At 39.3% G+C, this 20,509-nt stretch overlaps 1 pseudogene; it reads right to left on the reverse strand.

The window, feature by feature from the left end:
* Positions 1-1,343: 1,343 nt before the first annotated feature.
* LOC149163058 (uncharacterized) lies at positions 1,344-20,309 on the reverse strand (annotated as a pseudogene).
* Between the last annotated feature and the right edge of the window lie 200 nt (positions 20,310-20,509).

Raw genomic sequence — 20,509 nt, forward strand, 5'->3', positions numbered from 1 at the left:
GCCTGAGAGGGCTCTCTCAAAGGGTTAATGATATTGATTAAATATATGGATAGATGGCTAACTCTATGGTTTGTGATTTTATATGTTTGTAGATTGGAAGATGGAGACTTGCTACCATTGGGCTATGGAGTCAGCGACAGAGATAAGGATAACAAATGGCTCTTCTTATAAAACTGAGGCTTGTATATACTTCAACGAAAGAGTGACACATTCAAGAAAGTCTCAATAACTTGAAGTTCATAGGAGTCAGAGCATGTGGGCATGAATTCTGAGTAATGATACATCAAGGTATTCAAAAGGAAAGAATTTAAAGTGATAGATCAGAGTTTAATACCTACATGGAAGTCAGGGCATTCAGCATTTAAACATTCAGAACATAAACTCATATGGGACCACACAGTTTATGAATGTATACAGGAAGTCAGAGCACATTCAGTGAATTCTGAGTGATTATACATCCATACCACTGTAAGAATTAAGGAAAGGACAACATCACATATTCTGAACATAAAAAATCCTTCATGAATCCTGAGAAGTAAGCATTAAGACTATGGAAGTAAAGCATTTCAAAGATAAAAGATGAAGCTCACTGAAGTACACTAAGAATCTCAGCTTCAGAAAAGTCCAACTGCTTCTGTATATATCAATCCCTGCATATCATTTACAAAAGTAGTCTTTTTCTCTAACATTTTCCAACCCTGATTACATTGCTGTTTCAGCTATATATAGAGCTCTTATTCTAACTGATCGAGATTCCTCCTTAAACATTAAGGGAACTCGAAAACTACTTCTAATGACACCTATTAACCCTTTAACTAACTAATAAATACAACTGACTGTTAATTGACAGCTCTAGAATCCTAAAACAATTAGGATTCTAATTCTACATCATGTTGAATGTAGCATTTATTACAATCAGGATTTATTCCCTGACAAGTGGTCTCTTTTAGTTTGGCTGTGATGGATCTTCAAGGCTCCATGTTGGTCTTCAATGTCCCACGTTTTCCATTGTCCTAAAATAGAGTAGACTGCCACGTCCTTGATGTGCTGTCCACCGTTTTCATGTACCTGTGTGATGAAAAAACCTTTCAAAAAGATTTGCCGCTTTGTCAATCATAATTGATCAACTGAATTGTAACATGCAGCTACAGTAGTTTCGTAGCGTGCTACGAAACTGTTGTGTAATTTCAAAAACACAGTCTTCCTTTCATAGCTAAATGATCGCCACTGTTCATGGCTTAAGCACCTTACTCCCTTGATCATTTTGACAAGATTTTCTTGCAACTTTTCAAGAAACAGATATTTCTCCTGAGAAAAAGATGCAATGACACCGATAAAACCATTCACTGTTCCAAATATAACTGTATGAATCTGGTTAATACCTCTTCTCCTCCTGCATCAGAACTTCCACTACCAACCCAGTTAAACTCAAAATCCCTTTCACTATTTCCCTTCACTTCAGTGTTCATCCCCAAACAGGGATCAACTTCAGGGTCAGCACTTGAAGGTGTATTTGAACCACTTGATGACCTTTCTTTTATAACCTTTCTACTGTTTTTAGTTTCTCCATTTGGCAAGTTGATACAAAGTGCATTATCATCCTGTTCTTCCACTTGACAATTTGGTTTTTCTATCTGCATTTCTACATCACAGGATTCTTCATTACAGCTAGTTATGTTGGGATCTGAACTTGATGGTAAAACTTCTGGCAAACCATCAGCATGTCCAGACTTGGGACACGACAAACCTGGTATGCCAGGAAATGGTGGAAAAACGTTTAGCTGTGAAGTTTGAACATCTGCCTTCATCTTCCCAGTTGTGTCAGACAATGATCCGTTACCATTCAGTGTATTGATTGCCACACATTCTTCTGCCCCTCCTTCAACATTTTGCACTGGAATATGTCTCAAATAAATAGATATAGGAACAGAGGCTTGATGCTCTCTAGAAAGGGAATCATGCTGTTATCCAGTTCAGATAGCGGCTCATCCGAGTCCTGCTGTGCTGTATGAATTTCCCTGCAGGGCAGATTTGCATTTGATTCACCACTACCTTCGAGCATACTGGTCCCTGAGTCTGATGGTGGAATATTGGATGTCACCCCCGAGGCATTCTCAGATTTAACTATTTTCATTTTAGCTTTCACACCAACATTATGCAACGATCCTTTCATCTTTTCCAACTTTGAATTCTCAGGAATTTGACCATCTAATGAGTGTCTCTCCTTCTTATGAGACGTAAACTCTTGGAAAGCTCCTTTAACATTAACATCTAAGCCTGACTCATTAGTTGGAACTAAAACCGTCTGGCCAAATAGCTTGAGACTTGATGGTGAAATGCTTGTACTGGATGATTCCATATTTGTTTCCTGCAAGTTGATGTTATCATGTGTTTGAAGTGGTCCCAGTCTTGAATTGTATGGAGCAAATGCTGCGTTCTTCCGAGTTTCACCACCTAGATTGGAACCTGCACACAATCTGTCAGGTGCAGATGAAACTGCTGATAGTGACCTGTTCTCCTCTTCATTTGTTGATGGACCAATTTGACTAGCAGTGCCTGCCTTCCGAGGATATGGATGGCTTGGCTTTCGTTTAGGTTGTGTATAAAAATCGCGGATCTCAAGTGTGTCTTTCAGCTGGGTGAAAAATCTCAGAAAACAGAATATCCAGTACAATGAGAATATCCCTGAAAACTGAGCTCAAGATTGTTTACAAGGAATAGTTTCAGACTGCTCCAAATTCGAAGAATAGAAGCAAAAACCACAAGAACATTTCCCTGATTGCTCTGATACTATTTTGAAAACCCTGATTGAACGACCAAAACCGCTAAGTAAAATACAACTGCAAACATGTGCTAGTACCAAGACACCTAACGACCTAATGATGAGGATAAGCGGTCGGATATGATAGACGAAGTGTATAGGCTGACAATTGTTGATGGATTTTGATGGATATGACAGCTGTGAAAGAATGGCTATGGATTCGAACAAATCCCCAATTTCGTAGCGTAGCCAGTGCAAAATATGAATTATGCGCTACGAAATCACCTAAAACATGTTGCGCTGCGAAACTGCTAAAAAGGATTTATGTGCTGCAAAACCACTTTAAAATGATTACAGGTGCTACGAAATCACCTAGACAATTTCGGCTTTGAAATGAGTTTGGACATATGATATCCATGTGAGATGTGAGACCAATGATAGACTTAAAACAGAGAATTGACCGCTTTATACATACCGACAATACTCTTAACAAGACTCCTATGACTTAGACACTAAAGTAAACAAAAAATTAAACCTAGACTAGCACCTAACCTTTACAATCAAACTGATGTGAACAATTTGTAAATTGTTTCTTAAGTGATAACAATTTCCATTCCACAATATTGTGGAGGAAATTTGTAATCTCTTGATTTCAGTTCGATTTCATCAGTAGTAAAAAAATTCTATTAATTTCTACATGGTATCAAAGAAAAAATAACCATATAAAACAGTCAATAGATATTCTCCTTCAGATATTTCCATATGTAGATTCAATGAAGCAATTTTCTTCCGTACGAGAAAATGTCTTTCAACTAGTTGAGATTGGAGTATGTCCTGGATGGAAACTTGAATTTCATAGCTTGTAAGGATATGATGGAAGTTGTACTTGATAATAATGGAGTTCTAGAGTATACAAAAACTGACATTCCAAAACCAATAGTATCGAATGCACAACAATTAGCCCAGTGGAAGAAGGATACTGCAAAAGCAAGGAGGATCATCTTGGAGGGTGTGGGAGACCACATAGTCTCGAATTTACACGGCAAAGAGACTTAATTTGATATGTGGAAGACCCTCACTAATTTATTCAAAAATAACAGTGATGCCAGGAAATTGGCATTGAGGGACAAGCTCAGAAACATTAACATGCAGAAAAATGAAACCACTCCACATTACCTCTCTAGATTCACCCAATGTTGAGATTAACTTTAAGGAGTGCGAGAAAATGTTTCCTCTTCAAAACTTGTGAGCCTAGCTCTCTTAGGACTTCAAAAATCTTGGCACAACTACCAAGACTCTATAAATAAAAGGGACAAATTTCCAAATTGGGAGAGAATTTGGTTCAATTTGGTGTAGGAAGAAATCTAAAGGAACACCAAAGATGGAGTAACATCCAAAGTTGAGGAGGAAGATAATTTTTCCTTGGTTGGGAAGGGAAATAATTCTCAAAGAAAGTCAGAGTCTAGCCAGAAAAATGGCAAGAAGAAGGACCTAAGCAAGATAAAATGTTTTCACTACCACAAATATGGGCACTATGCAACAAAGTGTTTGCACAAGAAGTCTAACAAGAAGCCTTCAGGAGGAGAAGTAGGTGAAGCACTGTTACACAATATTTTGTCACACCTCCAGCACTTCCCCGTGACATACCCTGAAGTGCCCAAAACATGAACATCATGTAGTGTACTTATTCAAATATGCATCTTATATCCTCCCTAGAACATTGATTGAAAAAGGCCTTGAGATTTCCCCTGAAGAAATAGCTCTAAAACCCTAATTTTGAGACTCCTCGCTCTTATGAGGTTAAAAATCGTGATGGTCGCTTGTTGCATCACGCTTGACCCATGATAGCATTGCTCTGTTCCCTTTTATACTCACGATGATCCCCAAAAAGGTAATTTTCCAAAACAAGATGAGAAGCTTCGTGATCTAGAAGCTTCCAGAGTGGCGAGCTCGAGGTTGTTCCGCATAGATGACGTCGAATTCTCCCAACTTGGCCTCTTGGTATTATCCCTATGAACTACCTCCTTGAGATGAGGACCTACTCCTATCTTTGGAGAGATCCTAACTCCCTTTACCAACCTATATATTCTTCTTTTCCTATTCACAAATGGTTGGTCAAGTTAGAGTTGGGTTGGTCTATGTCTATTTGCACCCTTATGCTAAGATTGTGCCTAGAGGCTATTCATTTGACCTGGAGAAGGAGTGCTTGGAGAGTTCTTGGCTTGGACTTGGATTACCACTCAAGGAGAGCCTATAAACATCAAGGCTTTGGTTGTAATCTTCCCTTTATTTCCTAATAATATACAACTTCTGGTTCATCTTCCCAAAATATATATGTTCATGTATTATTTAGCTTGACATTCCTTGATCAGTTAAGTAGCTGATTATTGGATTTGATATTGGTTTTGGCATGCTTTGTTGTTTCTTGATCACTTGTGCAAGTACATATACACTAATAGAAGTAGGAACAAGTCTGTGACACAAGTGGTTTGAGGCCCTCAACAAAGGAAATCAGAATAGCATCAGAACCAGGTAGGCCATCTCCTTCATTCTTCTTTTCAATTATAACCTATGAAGATGTCTAGTTGATTGTCACTTCAGTTGCTAGACCCACTCATTGGGCTAGAGGGATCATCTCTGTCCGCATAGAGGATTAACGTTGTCAAAAAAATGGTGACTCTACTGGGGAGCCTATGATCCTTTCCATCCAATCCTTCACCCTGCTCTTTTGACTAGTTTGACCAACCATAGATTTTTCGGCTTGCCTGCATCAGTCTAGGTTTATACCATCATTGATTACTACCTTAGAGTGCTAAGTCTAGATTTTTTCTTGGAATATTTTTAGTTTTTTCCCATATTCCTTTCCCATCGCAGGTTTAGCCCTAACAGACACAATGGCAACGCAATTTTTACCTTTACAATTGTGATGAATTTTTTTTCTTCAGTATTTGGTCGTTCTGAAATCATCACTATTTTTTCTATACAAAGTAGTAATGCCATCGTAGTTTTGCCTATGAAAAGTATCGAAATCGCGGGTTTGGGTGTATAAAGTAGCGATGATCCTTGAATGTGAGAATTTTTTAGGTTTCTTCCTATGAATCTAGTGTGTCTTGGACCCTAAGGTCTTTTCCCATCCTCTATGCTTGGATTTGTCAGTTTTTTTTTATTGATTTCCTTAATTAATCTGCAAAATTTGTCTTATTGGTTTCAAAGTAAAATCTGACTAAGTTCTAGGGTTTCTGGTCAATTGGTCAATGTTTTATGTTGCTTGGTGTCATTGAGATGTTTTTTTTGCTGATTGATTGAGTGTTGTTTTCTATAGAAATCATTGAAAACATCATTTTGCATCTGTTTTAGCTTGTATTTTGAAATTTACTTTTTGTGAAATGCATTAGATTAGTTGCATTGAGAAGTTATTTTTTGAGATTCATCATTGAGAATAGATCACATTTTTGGAAGATTGAAAGCAAAAAATTGTATTAGGTGCATCAAATCATTCAAAATGAAAATAAAGGCATAATTCATATAAGTGCATCTTTGTAAAGTCAAAATCATTTTGCTTTCGAAAAATTGCATTTAGGATAGTGAAAAGTGAAAATATTTTTTACTTTTGGCATTGCGTTTGGAAGATGAAATTTAAAGTTAGTGGAAGGCATTTTGCATGATTCATTTTGTTTGATGCATTATTAGTTGCATTTAGTCTAACTTTCATAGAAACAAAAGTTTTCCTTTTCTCATATAGTTGCATCATAGGTGTTCAGGTGACATCATTTTGAGCCTCAGAATCGAAACATAATTTCAAGATCAACTTTAAAATCTATCAATTAATCTAAGGATCATTTGAAACATTAACATTCACACTTAGTGGTCTAGGTTAGAGACGTGTTCTGGTGTCTTTAAAACTTAGCAATTGTCGTTCACTCTTGCATTAGACAGCGCTATCATGGACTTGTGCTCCCCGTACCATCGAGTATATAAAGGGAGACCCTCATAGGTTGCAATCCTTTATCCATAGGAAGTCGAATGCCACCCTATAAATGTGATACACCGAACACAACATTCGGGGAGATTGCCTGCACGTACGTCAAGTCCTTGGTAAATTTGTTTGCTAAGGTGTATATTGCAGTTCACGGCTACTTGGTACTCTGTTTGCATAGAGTTACCTGAGTGGTCATTTCGATCTTTTATGAATTTTTAAATTTGAAAAGATCATCGAGCACTTGTCCTTTCAAGCACGTTAAACTAATTAAAGCGACTAGAGTCACCTTTTCGTCGTTTTCTCGACTCTTAAAACATGAAAAGGCAAAGTTTTTGTTTCAAATTCTAAAATTAATTGACTGCGGAACAACATCCTTCCTGTCAAATTACTCCTTAGTAGATCTTAGGTTGATACTAATGGCAACATTTCCAGAGTCTACCAATCAAGGAAACCCCTCTATTGGGAATCCTAGTCCTTTTCCTTCTTTTGGAAATGTTGGTGCTCCTTATATGGCAATGTTGTCCCTTCTTGGATTGACCATTGGTCTGCCAGTTTGGTTGTTTTCGACTTCGGTGGTTCCGAGTGTTCAAGCTGTGTTTCAACCAAGTTCTCCTCCACCTAAACAACATCATCCTCATATTGATCCTAAAGTTGACCCCTTGCCTTCTTCGCCCATTTCTTCACCTCGTTCTTCCTGTTCGCCTGGTGAAAGTCTAGATTCTAGTAACTAGGAAGCTAAGAAGAAGAAGAAGAGGATGATGAAGAAGAAGCAAAATAAGCAAGGGGCAGCCAAAAAATTATTATTATGGAAGCAACTAATGTATAAAAATCTTCTAAACATCCCCATAAAGTAAAATTCCCTTGCATGTTATGTAAGGGTGACCACCTTCTTCAGAATTGTCCTGGTATTCCCAAGGTCTTAGAAGTGTGGTCCATATGTTCACATCAACCTTTGTAATCAACCTATGGCGATCATGCTGGTGACAAACCCTCAATTAGTAACAATAAAGCCTATGGGAAAAAGGGAAAATTAAAATTTCCCTATAATTTGTGTGAAGGTAATCATCCCATTCACCTTTTTCCTCTTATGGATGAAGCTCCCAAAGAGTTGGAAAACCTTACAGTTTCCTAGCCTCACCTTCCGACTGGTTATCGAAATCTTTCTCCTGATCCTTCACTAGTTGATCGAATGATTGATCAAAAGTCATATTTGGTCAAACCCACTCTCTTTGAAAGTGAGTCTCATGAGTCTGTTCTCGACCAACCATTGGTTGAGAAACCGGTAGACTTGGCTTCGCCTTCAATTAATTGTACCTTTACGGTAGAGAGTGAACCTCATACTGCTCAGGTTCTTCTAGTTTCTTTAGTTTCAAATGAACTGGAGGGAAATCCCCCCTTTCCTGAGATGCATGAGAGTAGTTCTCCTATTCCCATGGAGCAATGGGGCAGCTCTCATGTTCCTACGACACCCCCACTGAGTAGTTTAGTCACTTCTTTTGATTGGAGTCGAATGGCAGGATATCGCCTTCTATCTTATGTGCCTTTTCAGATTACAGTACAAGCTTACCATATGGCTGTACCTAGCACAGTCAGATACGAGGGCGCATCTGTTAGTATTATGTCCTCAACTTCTTGGAAATATTTAGGTTCTCCTCAATTTGTCTTTGTCACCCAGAATCTGTTAGCTTTTAATAGAGGAACCAATCAATTGTTAGGGATCCTTCCTAAGTTTCCTATTACTTTGGGAGGAAATATTGTCTATATATACTTTATGGTTTTCCAAGGCCCGTTGGATTTTAATCTACTCCTTGGTCATGACTATGTTTATGTCATGGGAGCTCTTGTCTCTTCCCTCTTTTGAGTGATGTGTTTCCTGCATGAAGGAAACATTGTGATCATTGATCAGCTTACATTCATTGGTCCTGAATCAACTCCCACTCAACCATCATCCCTAAATGGTTCTTATGTGAAAGCAGTATCACCCTCGACGCAGGTTAATTACGTGGCCACCTGTTCCATGCCCACATCTATTGATGATCTAGTAGGTGATATAGTACACCATGTACTATGGGCATTAGAGCCCGATTTTTCATTTGGATCTTTGGACATGTATCCCTTACAGATTTTTGTTCTCCCATCTTATGAGAACCTCTTGGAAGCTGTGGCCTCTTCTGGTCTATGATCAAAGGGATTTGGAGGAGAGTTCCTTGTCTTGTGTGATTCATCTGAAGGATGAACTTATATGACAAGCATATGGTATCCTCTTCAAGCCCGGGTAAAAATAAAGAGGTACTCGATAGAAATAGTGGGGGGGAAATGAAGATGAAACATCCTTTGTATAGGAAACATGTCGCTCTTGAACATGATACTCATCTGTTTCTCGTGTCAGGTTTGGGACATCCTCACTTAGTCACTTGTCCTTTCAAGTTTGGGTGATCCATTTTTCCTCTCATTTGACTATTCCACCTCGTCATTATGACCCTTGGTCCTATGTTGAGTCTAATGTTGCCACACTCCGGAGTTGTGTCGCCAATATGTTCAAGAGAAGTCCAATCTGCAGTTATTTACCTATACACAATTTGAGTCATGGTTACAGTCTTGAAACTTATTCCATTTTGTTCCTCATTTCATGTCGATGATGGGGGAATCATTGTGACCCTCCTTCAACGGGTCACTTCCTGTCAAATTCAGCTCATTATCCGGGAAGATGACTTAGAAACTCCCTTTCAGTACCTTAGAGCTTGCATGCCTCAATGGCAAGTTCTTCGCATCTAACGATAGGTTTTCGTTATTGGCCTCCGTTCGGATGATTCCACGAGTGTTCGACTTTAGGTTCATTATCACATTCACGGATTGTATTGTCGTACCTTGAGATCCATTGTAATTATGGGTGGTTCCTCTCGTGCCTGTTAATGGTCTACATCAATGGCCAGTAATCAGGTGGTTTTCTGGCATGTTCGACTGTGACACGCTCATTTGCATGTTAGAATTCATACTTTGATCGAGTCGTGATGGAGCGCAAGACCCTGAGTCCTATCTGATATGACTAAGGCTGTGTGGAGTTATATGGTATTCATGATTGTACACATGTTTCTTTTATACGGATGGCTGTGACCATACCGTGGGACTTTATATTTATGATGATGATCCTTCTATATCATATGGTTGCGTCCATACCTTGGATCTTAGATTTATAGATGATCCTTCTTATTTGGATGGTTGCACCCATGCCGTAGATCCATGTCTTGCTCTTAGATATGTATATGTATATGCGTCCTTGATTTGCAGGTCTCCTGACAGTGTGTGTCCTCGTCCTTGCAAAAGCTCATAAAGCATCTCAGCCATCACTCCCCATTCTGCCTTCATGCTTTAGGGGCATCTGTTACATAGTATTTTGTCACACCTCCTGCACTTCCTTGTGACATACCTTGAAGTGCCCGAAACATGACCATCATGCAGTGTACTTATTCAAATATGCAACTCATATCCTCCCTAGAACATTGATTGGAAAATGCCTTGAGCTTTCCCCTAAAGAAATAGCTCTAAAACCCTAATTTTGAGACTCATCGCTCTTATGAGGTTAAAAACCGCGATGGTCACTTGTTGCATCACGCTTGACCTGCGATGGCATCACTTTGTTCCATTTTATACCCGAGATGATCCCCAAAAAGGCAATCTTCCCAAAGAAGATGAGAAGCTTCGTGATCTAGAAGCTTTTAGAGCAGTGAGTTGGAGGTTGTTTTGCATAGATGAGGTAGAATTCTCCCAACTTGGCCTCTTGGTCTTATCCCTATTGTAGTGTCCCGTCTTGGTGAGATAGCTTTGATGACACTTAGAGAGGGTGATTTTGACATAATGATATAATATTATGCGTGAGAAACTCATGTTCATGCTTATATGCCATAGACCTGGTTTGGGTCACCTAGTTGTTATGTTCTTAGGATAATATCTATGGTTGTGTGTATAAGAATTGATTTTGTTTAAGAACATATTATCTATTTTTTCTCTTTTGGTATATTAGTTTGGCAATATGTGTATGACATGGATGTTGATTTAGGATTGAGACACATAGATCCATGGATGATCATGGTTACGTGGAACATATGGATAATTATGATTTATGGATGATACACGATTTATATTATTATATATGTTTAATCTTGTAATGAGCAAGATGTGGCAAGTACATAGTTATTGGCAAATAAGGATGCTCAAATTATAAATGAATTTGGAAGCCATGATACATGATTTTTATGATTTTATATGCTTAATCTTGTATTGAGCAGGATGTGATATGGAACGTGGTTATTTTCAAACAAGGATGTTCAAATTTTAAATGGTTATGGAATTCATTTCTCTAGAACCAAAATGGTTGTGGAAGTCATGCACAATCTTTGGTAAAATGTGAATAAGTTAATTATGAAATTCATTGATTCCTTTCATATATGAGATTGTGATGTGTGCAGGTCTTGGAACAAGGCCTTACCAATGAACCATCAAATGGATATGAGCTCACAATCAGTACCTTAAGGTGAAGTGTGGAGTTTCAAAGCAGAGTAGATGAGAAGCCATGGAAATTAGGGCGCAGAGTCCTAAATCCATGAAAGATAAAGACGTGGAGTCTTGTATCTATAATAAAATGTTTAGGGTGTGGAGTCCTGAATATTTAAAAAGATCAAGGTGTGGAATCTTGGATCTTTAGAGTAGATTAGGGCACAAAGTCCTCAATCTACTAAGGCACGAAGATGCATGCAATAGGGGTACGGAATCCCTATTCTTCGGAAGAAAAATACCACTCATGGGAAGCTCAGGGATGAATTTCCTTAATAAAACCTCTTTTCTAACAATCCTAGAGTGACTTTCTAAAAATAGAAAGTCATGTCTAGCATCTCAAGCATGACTTTCCAAAAATAGTAAATCACCTTACATAAATTGGCAATCAAGTATAGTTGAAGGAAAATCACTTAACTTATCATTAATATCTCCTAATCGTTCAATCTCAAATTAATCCTCAATATTATTAATACTATTAATATTATTATTATCTTTTATGAGACTATGATATTATTTTTAAAAAAGAATTACAAGTCACCTTCATCTCCTCAATCATTTCACACCTCTCTCCTTGATGTCTCTCATGGATCTATGTAAATCTCTCTCTTTTAATAATACATTACACTCTATTTTATGCATTCATCAAATAATGGCATATTCCTCTTCAACTTATTAAAGACATGTCATAAAATATTCCTCTTATGCTCTCTTTAATGCATAAGTTACACTATCATTAACTAAGGCATGCATACCTCTCCTTAATGGCATGAGTTGCACTCCTCTAAATGGAATACAATGCATGCATATTACTCCTCCTTTATGACAAGAATTTGTTGCTCCTCCTATATATGTGTCTCATGTATTCTCACTTAGGGGGAGGGAGATGCATTGTGATACCAAGAGTTGGAGAGATTTGAAAGATATTATGAGAGTGAGAGACTTGGAGAGTAGCCAATTGATTTCAAATTGATTTTGAAATTCCTAATCTAAATTACTATGTAGATCTACATGGTGGAGTTGACCATCAGTGGTGTTGGGAGGAAGTGAAACTCATCTTCCTTAGCTTGCCTTGGATGTCTCTCTACTGCTATATTTTGGTATTATTTGTGAGCTCTTACAGCTCAGGGGTGATGAGTCTCATCATTGAGTAATTATATGGGCCTTAATTGGCCTTAATTCACCTCCTAGCTTAATCAAACCAACTATTCTCACAACTTATTGCATACTTTTGATTATATTTTGCTTATGGGTTGAGTTAGAGTTGGATATTTTGCTTTGTGGTCTAATGTGCATGTAATGCGGGAATAAATGATAAAAGCAAGGGAAATGAAGGGATAAAAGGTAAAAGCAAGGAACTATGGTAAAATACCTTGGTAAAAACTCGAATGGGACAAGAAAGAGGAATTATAGGAGGTAAATCCTCCTCATTTACTGCCCATCCATTCAAATATCCCTCCATCAGCTGAAAGTACAAACAACCAAATCAGGAGTACTAAAAGACAACCAAGCAAGTGGAAGTACAAGAAACCTCCCTACTAAAAGGCAACTGAGCTAGTGAAAGTGAAAGGACAAGTTACCATTAAGTTGGGAGTTGTACCTCCCTAAATTTGAGGGAAGTCGTTGAGACTTCAGATGTATAAATAAAGAGGCTTAGGACCTCAATTTTTTTAGCCAGTCATAAGTTAGTCAGCTAGGCAGTCAGTCAGTTGGAAGTATTCAGACCTTTTGACTTGTAACAATTTGATGTAATACAATATTCTTTGATAATGAAGATGAGTTTTGATTTGAGCCAACACCGAGTTAACTCAGAGGGCTGAAGCTCTTGGTGTAGGAATTTACAGGGTAAGTTCCTCAGAAAGAACACCAAAAGGACACCGCTCACAACCAGATCACAGATCAATACACCAGTATTTTTGACGTGGTTAAAACCCTCAAAGAGGGAAACAGTCCACGGCCTGTCCCAACGTGGGTACTACAGGCAATTTATTAATCAAAGAATGAAAATTTACATAAGCTTCTCTCATGCACAGATTACCCGAACAATGACCCTCCATGCGCTTTAAATAGAACTCATGGACCAATCGGGTGTCAAGCCACGGATCAAGTGTCGGTAATACCGAGGAGAGAATGAACCGTCGGATCACTACATATCGTGACCGTCGGATTGTAAGTTACAAAATGTACAACGGTAAAGAAACACACTTTACCTAACTCTATACCTAACTCTACACTAGACCAAGTTGAACTTAACTATATCCTATGTGTCGGAATATCCTAACATCCCCCCTTAAGAACAACTTGGGATAGGATTGAAGGATTTACAAATATGACACAATAGGAGAAGGAAGGAGGCACTAGAGCCTATCCCCCCTTAGTGACAACTTCCTGAACTCCAAGCATATATCGAAGTTTAGTGAACTTCGCCTCTGTGAGAGCCTTTGTGAAGATGTCTGCAACCTGATCATCTGTTGAACAATATTGCACTTCAAGAACATGGTCATGAATGAGCTTTCTGATGAAGTGCATGTGTAGTTCAATGTGTTTGCTGCGCTGATGCTGGACTGGATCTTTGCATAGCTGAATGGCACTTTGATTATCACACCAAAGTGTGGTTGGATGCTGCTGCTCAAAGCCAAACTCTGATAGGATCTGACGAAGCCACAAGGCTTCCTTACTAGCTTCCACGGCACCACGATACTCTGCTTCTGCTGACGAAAGAGAAATGGCAGCCTGTTTCTTACAAGCCCATGTAATAGGTCCTGAACCAAGAGTGAAGACATAACCGGCAGTAGACTTCCGATCATCAGGGTCACCAGCCCAATCAGAATCAGTGAAACCAACTAACAGAGGAGCTGCTTTGGCACTGTAATGAATCCCAAACTGTACTGTACCTCGAACATAACGAAGTATTCTTTTAGCTGCTTTCCAATGACTTTCACGGGGGTTTTGCATAAAACGAGCAACAAGGCCAACAGCAAAGGAAAGATCAGGACGAGTATGGGTTAAATACAAGAGTTTTCCTACAAGTTGACGGTATAAGGTAGCATCAACTTCAGGAGAAGTACAAGAGACTGAAAGTTTGACTCCAGACTGAAAGGGAGAAGGGGCTGGCTTACAGTCTTCCATGTGAAAATGACGAAGAATATCACAAGCATACTTGGACTGGGAAAGGAAAATACCCTCCTTGGATTGCAAGACTTGAAGACCGAGAAAATAGTGTAAGTGTCCTAAGTCTGTCATTTCAAATTTCTTTTTAAGGCTGGACTTCACATGGTTTATAAGGTTGGGATCACTACCAGTAAGAATAAGATCATCAACATAAAGAACAAGGATGATAAGAGAGTTGCCCACTTTCTTGGTGTAGACAGTATTGTCAGAATGACACCTAGAAAAGCCAGATTCTAAAAGAAAGCTATCCATTTTGGCATACCAAGCCCGAGGAGCTTGCTTGAGGCCATAAAGGGATTTCTTAAGTCGACAAACAAGGCTGGAGTCTGTTTGTATGAAGCCAATGGGTTGTTCCATATAGATTTCTTCCTGCAAGTCCCCATGCAAGAAGGCAGATTTAACATCCATCTGATGGACTTCCCATTTTAAAGAGGCAGCAAGGGAAAGAACAAGGCGGATAGAGTTCATTTTGGCAACAGGGGAGAAGGTTTCAGTGTAGTCAATGCCTTCAACCTGTGAAAAGCCCTTAGCAACGAGACGAGCTTTATGTTTATCAACTTTCCCATCTGGTCCATACTTGGTTCTGTAAACCCATTTACATCTAACAAGTTTGCGTCCCTTTGGTAGAGGAACAAGATCCCATGTATCATTTGTCATCAATGAATGATATTCTTCATTCATAGCTGCTTCCCAATGTGGATGGCCTGAAGCTTCTGCAAAAGTGTCAGGATCATGATTTACTGGAGCTTGAGCCAGTAAAGAAGAGGCTCTTTCAAACTGAGAACGTGTACGTCGCTGATCTGTAGGATCACCGGCAAGATCACCTGCTGCATCCCGAGTAGCACGGACCCATCTTGGAAGTTGAGGATCCTGAGAAGGTGGGGGAGGATTATCATCCTCGCTTTCATCATCTGAAGAAGAAATGTTTTCAAAAGTAGAAGAGATAGGAAGAGGTGGCACATCCGCCGGACTAGGCTCGCAGGCCGATTTATTTTCATCAAATTTTACATCTCTTCTAATGATAACATTTTTGGACTTAAATGGAATAAGTCTATAACCTTTTACATCTTCAGAATATCCAACAAAAGTACATTTCTCACTCTTAGGTTCTAAAGCTTTATGCTTTTCATCTGGAATATGGGCCCATGCTTCACTTCCAAACACACGAAAGTGACTTACATCTGGTTTAATGGAACTCCAAGCTTCTTCTGGAGTGATATTCTCTAGAACCTTAGTAGGAGTGCGATTGATTATATAATTTGCACAATTAATTGCTTCGGCCCAAAAACTAAGACTGAGTCCTTTAGATTGCAGCATACAATTAGCCATTTCCTTTAAGGTGCGATTTTTCCTTTCAGCTACACCATTTTGTTGTGGAGTGTATGGAACAGTATGTTGCATTTGAATTCCATTTTCGGTGCAAAAGTTGATGAATGTGTTTTTAACATATTCTCCACCATTATCAGTTCTTAGCTTAAGAATTTGATGTCCAGATTGTTTTTCAACAAAGGCTTTGAAGGCCAAAAATGTGTTAAATACTTCGCTCTTGAGTTTTAAGAAGTATACCCAAGTGCGTCTGGAGAAATCATCAATGAAAGTTAAGAAGTACTTGCAGCCAGAGAATGAAGCAACAGGAAGAGGACCACATAAATCACTGTGCACAAGCTGTAAAGGGGCTGAGGCGTGCCAAGAGGCACGTTTGTCAAAACTGTCCCGATGATGTTTTCCGAGTACACATCCGGAACAAACACCATCTCTGCAAGATACCATAGGAAGACCTGTCACCATATTTTCTTTACATAGATGCTGAAGGGAGCGATAGTTTAAGTGACCAAATCGCTCATGCCAAAGTTTGCTCACTTCATCATTATGAGCAACAAATACTGAGGGAAGATTTGATGACCCAAAGTTGTGAAACTTATACAACCTTGTGGAATCATCAGCAAGACCAGTAGCTAGAATCTGTTTAGGATCTTTTAGATCCTTGATTACAACATCATGAGGTGAAAATTCAACAATTTTACCTTCACCTGAATGAGTTATCTGATAGACAGATAGAAGGTTGCAGGATAAGGTTGGAACACATAATACATCATTAAACTGACCATTGTCTAGATGAACAGTTCCAGTCCCTACAACATTAAGAGATCTATCATCACCAACATATATATTTTTGGTGTTACAATCATTTAAAGAAGAAAACATGGCTTGGTTTTTGGCCATGTGATAAGAGGCTCCAGAATCAATGAGCCACTCATGAGAATGAGAAGAAGAAGAAGATACATTTAATGCATAACCAGACTGAGATGATTGACAACGACATGCAGAAAGTGCCATTCCGGAAGTTGAAGTTGAAGTAGGCTCCACATGGATGTTATGTTTCTTCATTGCGGCTTCCAAGGCTTCCATCTTCTTAAAGCATTTAGATTCTAAGTGGCCATCTCGATTACAAAAGTTACAATGTCTATCAGTCTTCTTCCATTTGTTTTTATTGGTCTTATCATTTTGCTGAAATGATCTTTCATTTTGAGGCTGAGTTGGTTTAGGACCATTCTTTTGAGGATATGACTTCTTAGGATTCTTTGAATTTGGTTGCTGCTGGGCGGCTAACGCTTTCGTGGAAGAGTTTCCAAGATTAAGAAGACCAAGGTGTAAGAGTTTTTCTTGTTCTCTTATTAAGGAATCACAAAAGGAGTCAAAGGAAGGGGCCTTGTAGTCTTTTCCTTGACAAATGAAAGCTTCCCTTGTAGAATGGAAAGTGGAAACAAATACAGAGTAGGCTGGTCCCAACTTAGTAAGGATGGAATAAATAAGGTTACCATCTTCTTTCTTAACTTTAACACCTTCCAAGAGATATCTAAGGGTCTTGAATTTGGACAAGAAATCTTCAATGCAAGAAAAATTAGGATCCAAAGTAAGCAACTCATTTTCAAGTTGATGGGCTCTAATTTCATTTTTAATCCCAAAAACTTTAGCGAGTTTTTCTAATGCTTCATGAGGAGTCTCAAGTTCTGCAATGTGGAATCTAAGATCAGGAGAAATAGACATCCCTATCAAACCACGTGCTTGATCTTGTCTATTTTCCCATTTTGCAGCCTTGTCTTCATCTTTTGGTTTCTTCTCTTGGTCTGTGGCTATTCTGAAGAGACCTTTACTTCTAAGTAAATCTTCCATGTAGGCTACCCATTGGAAGTAGTTAGTGCTGTCAAGAATGACTTGGCATGGACTTTCCATTTTTTTAAAAAAACCTGAAGCTGAAGATGCTGAAAGTAAGTGTTCCAATGGATAGATCTCGAAAAAATAGGCGGTTTAAAAAAAACGGCTCTGAAAAAGGCTTCCGGATGAAGAAGTTATGGCTTTTTGAAAAAAAATTGTTGACGTTGCCGGCAAAGTGCGCGAATGTGCGGGAATGAAAAAATCCGCCCCCACAAAATGGAGACTTGAACCCAAGACCTCTACTCTCTTAAAATAGCTTTGAACCAATTGATCTATACAAAAAATTTGAGAGAGAGAGAGAGAGAGAGGGGGGGGGGGGGGGCTTGGTTTGCGTGCTTGCCTTGAGAAAGCTCTTTTTCCCTACAAAACACAAAACACAAAACCCAACACGAATATGCAAAGAAAAACGAACCTTGCGGCTCGAAGTTAGCTTTAGCCAAAAAACTAGAAATTTTTAAAAAAAATCTCAAAGTTAGCTTTAGCCGAAAAACTAAATATTTTTCTCAATGTTTCTGATTTTCCGAGATCACACTAAGGTGCAGGGAAAAGAGCATACGCATGAGAAAAATCCTTCCTTTCTGTTTCTGATTTGCCCAGATCGCACAGAGTCGCAGGGCAAAGAGCATACGCAGAAATGAAAGGTATAGATCCGGTTAAAAAAAAGCTAAATAAATCGAAACCGAAATAAGCAGAGAGAAAATAACAGTAAACTGCAAAAAACACTGTATACCTCCCGATCTGAAAAATGACGCAGCTAGGGCTACCAGAAACCTTTTCGCGTGAAACGAAAGGGGTTCCTCACTGGAACAGATGCTCCGAACGCAACAGAGCAGTCCTCTCGGCCCGAAAGCAGTCAGAAACAGCAGATCTAGGAAACGACAGCCGCATGCAGTTCTACCGGCTTCAGATTTGGATCACCAACGGACGCGGCCCTCAAATAGCTCTGATACCATGTAGGAATTTACAGGGTAAGTTCCTCAGAAAGAACACCAAAAGGACACCGCTCACAACCAGATCATAGATCAATACACCAGTATTTTTGACGTGGTTAAAACCCTCAAAGAGGGAAACAGTCCATGGCCTGTCCCAACGTGGGTACTACAGGCAATTTATTAATCAAAGAATGAAAATTTACATAAGCTTCTCTCATGCATGGATTACTCGAACAATGACCCTCCATGCGCTTTAAATAGAACTCATGGACCAATCGGGTGTCAAGCCACGGATCAAGTGTCGGTAATACCGAGGAGAGAATGAACCGTCGGATCACTACATATCGTGACCGTCGGATTGTAAGTTACAAAATGTACAACGGTAAAGAAACACACTTTACCTAACTCTACACTAGACCAAGTTGAACTTAACTATATCCTATGTGTCAGAATATCCTAACACTTGGGTTAGGGCCCGACCCTAGCAGCCAAATCTCCTCTTTCTTATATTGTTAAGTAGCTTAGCTTCCTACTTTCTATTCATTTGCTTAATTAGATGCATTCTCATTACAACAACAATATAGATTCATGTCTTATGTTCATTTACTTAAGCAGTTCATCTCCATTACAGCAGTAGCATAGATGCATGTTTGATTTTTCATTTGATTAAGTAGATGCATGTTCATTCTAGTGGTTCGGCATAGATTCATGGTTTCTTGTTCATTTACTGAAGTGGCTTCCTGTTTTTTGTTCAGTTGCTGAGTAGTTGCAGTTTCGTTACAGTAGTGCAGCGTAGAGCAGCTGTGTTTCAGTTTGTTCCATTCATGCTTTCATCAAATCAGTAGGTTGGCAAAGAAAAAGATCCACAAGGTTTCTCATAGGTGTCTCGGCCTCACCTCCTCCCTCTGGGACTATGGTGTGAGGAAGAAACCCCACAACAACCCCAAAACACAGGGTTTTTGTTTTCATGGAGTTTGTCATTTAAACACAGCCACTGAGTCCATTGTCACTCTGCCCCTTTAATGGTCAACAACTTGTTCACTCTCTATCCCTGTTATTCACCCTCACTCTCATTCCCCGTTCATTCTCTTGCAGCATGAAAAGCTCAATAGAAGCTGTTCATCCACATTCAAATGGTTTTTAACTGTCGAACGCTTTTTACAAGCCAAACTGCCTAATGGCTGCCAAATCCACTTTTCGCATTTGACTTTTTGCCTTTTAAATCCCCATCGTCAATCTTCCTTATCAGATCTGACGGTTGTCACACACTCGCTCACCAACTTGCTCGGTCACATCTCTGCCGTAGATCTACCTTGCCAAATCTGACGGCCCTCGCGCCATATCACGTGGATTTCCTTCCGATTGTTATCGGGTTGAGGGCACATGATATGGGCGGTTTCCCCATGCTACATGTCGGTCATGGAGGCTAATCGCGTGAAATTCCCCAAAACCATTTACAGCTTTGAGGATGCGTGATATCCCGCTTACCACCTGCCAAACTCGCTCATCATTCCTACACGTTTCCTTTCACGCTCCAAACTCCACCATCGATCTGCCCTGCTAGATCTGACGGCTATCACTTCACCTGATACCATTTTTGCATGTTTTCTTCTGCCCATGTTCTCCGCCATCCATCTGGAGATCGCCTCTGCGATATAATCCCAGCCGTGCATCCTGTTAGTCCACCATGTCCGCCCATCTGCTATTTACTCTCCTGCGACCTGATCTCAGCCATCTGTTTGCCTTCCACCCCCCTGATCCAACGACCCTTGTGCGTTTTTTCTCCCCCACGTCCTCTTTTTGCCATTTTGACCTCCGATTGCTTTTTCCGCTTAGACACAGACTTAGCCTAGTTTCATTGTTTACCCCTTAGCCTAGTTTTGATGTTTATTTATTTAT

Source organism: Pinus tabuliformis, chromosome 5_2 (genome assembly GCF_031772625.1).
Source record: "Pinus tabuliformis cultivar Carrire ecotype Pingquan chromosome 5_2, CPIR1, whole genome shotgun sequence".
Taxonomy (NCBI): Eukaryota; Viridiplantae; Streptophyta; class Pinopsida; order Pinales; family Pinaceae; genus Pinus; species Pinus tabuliformis.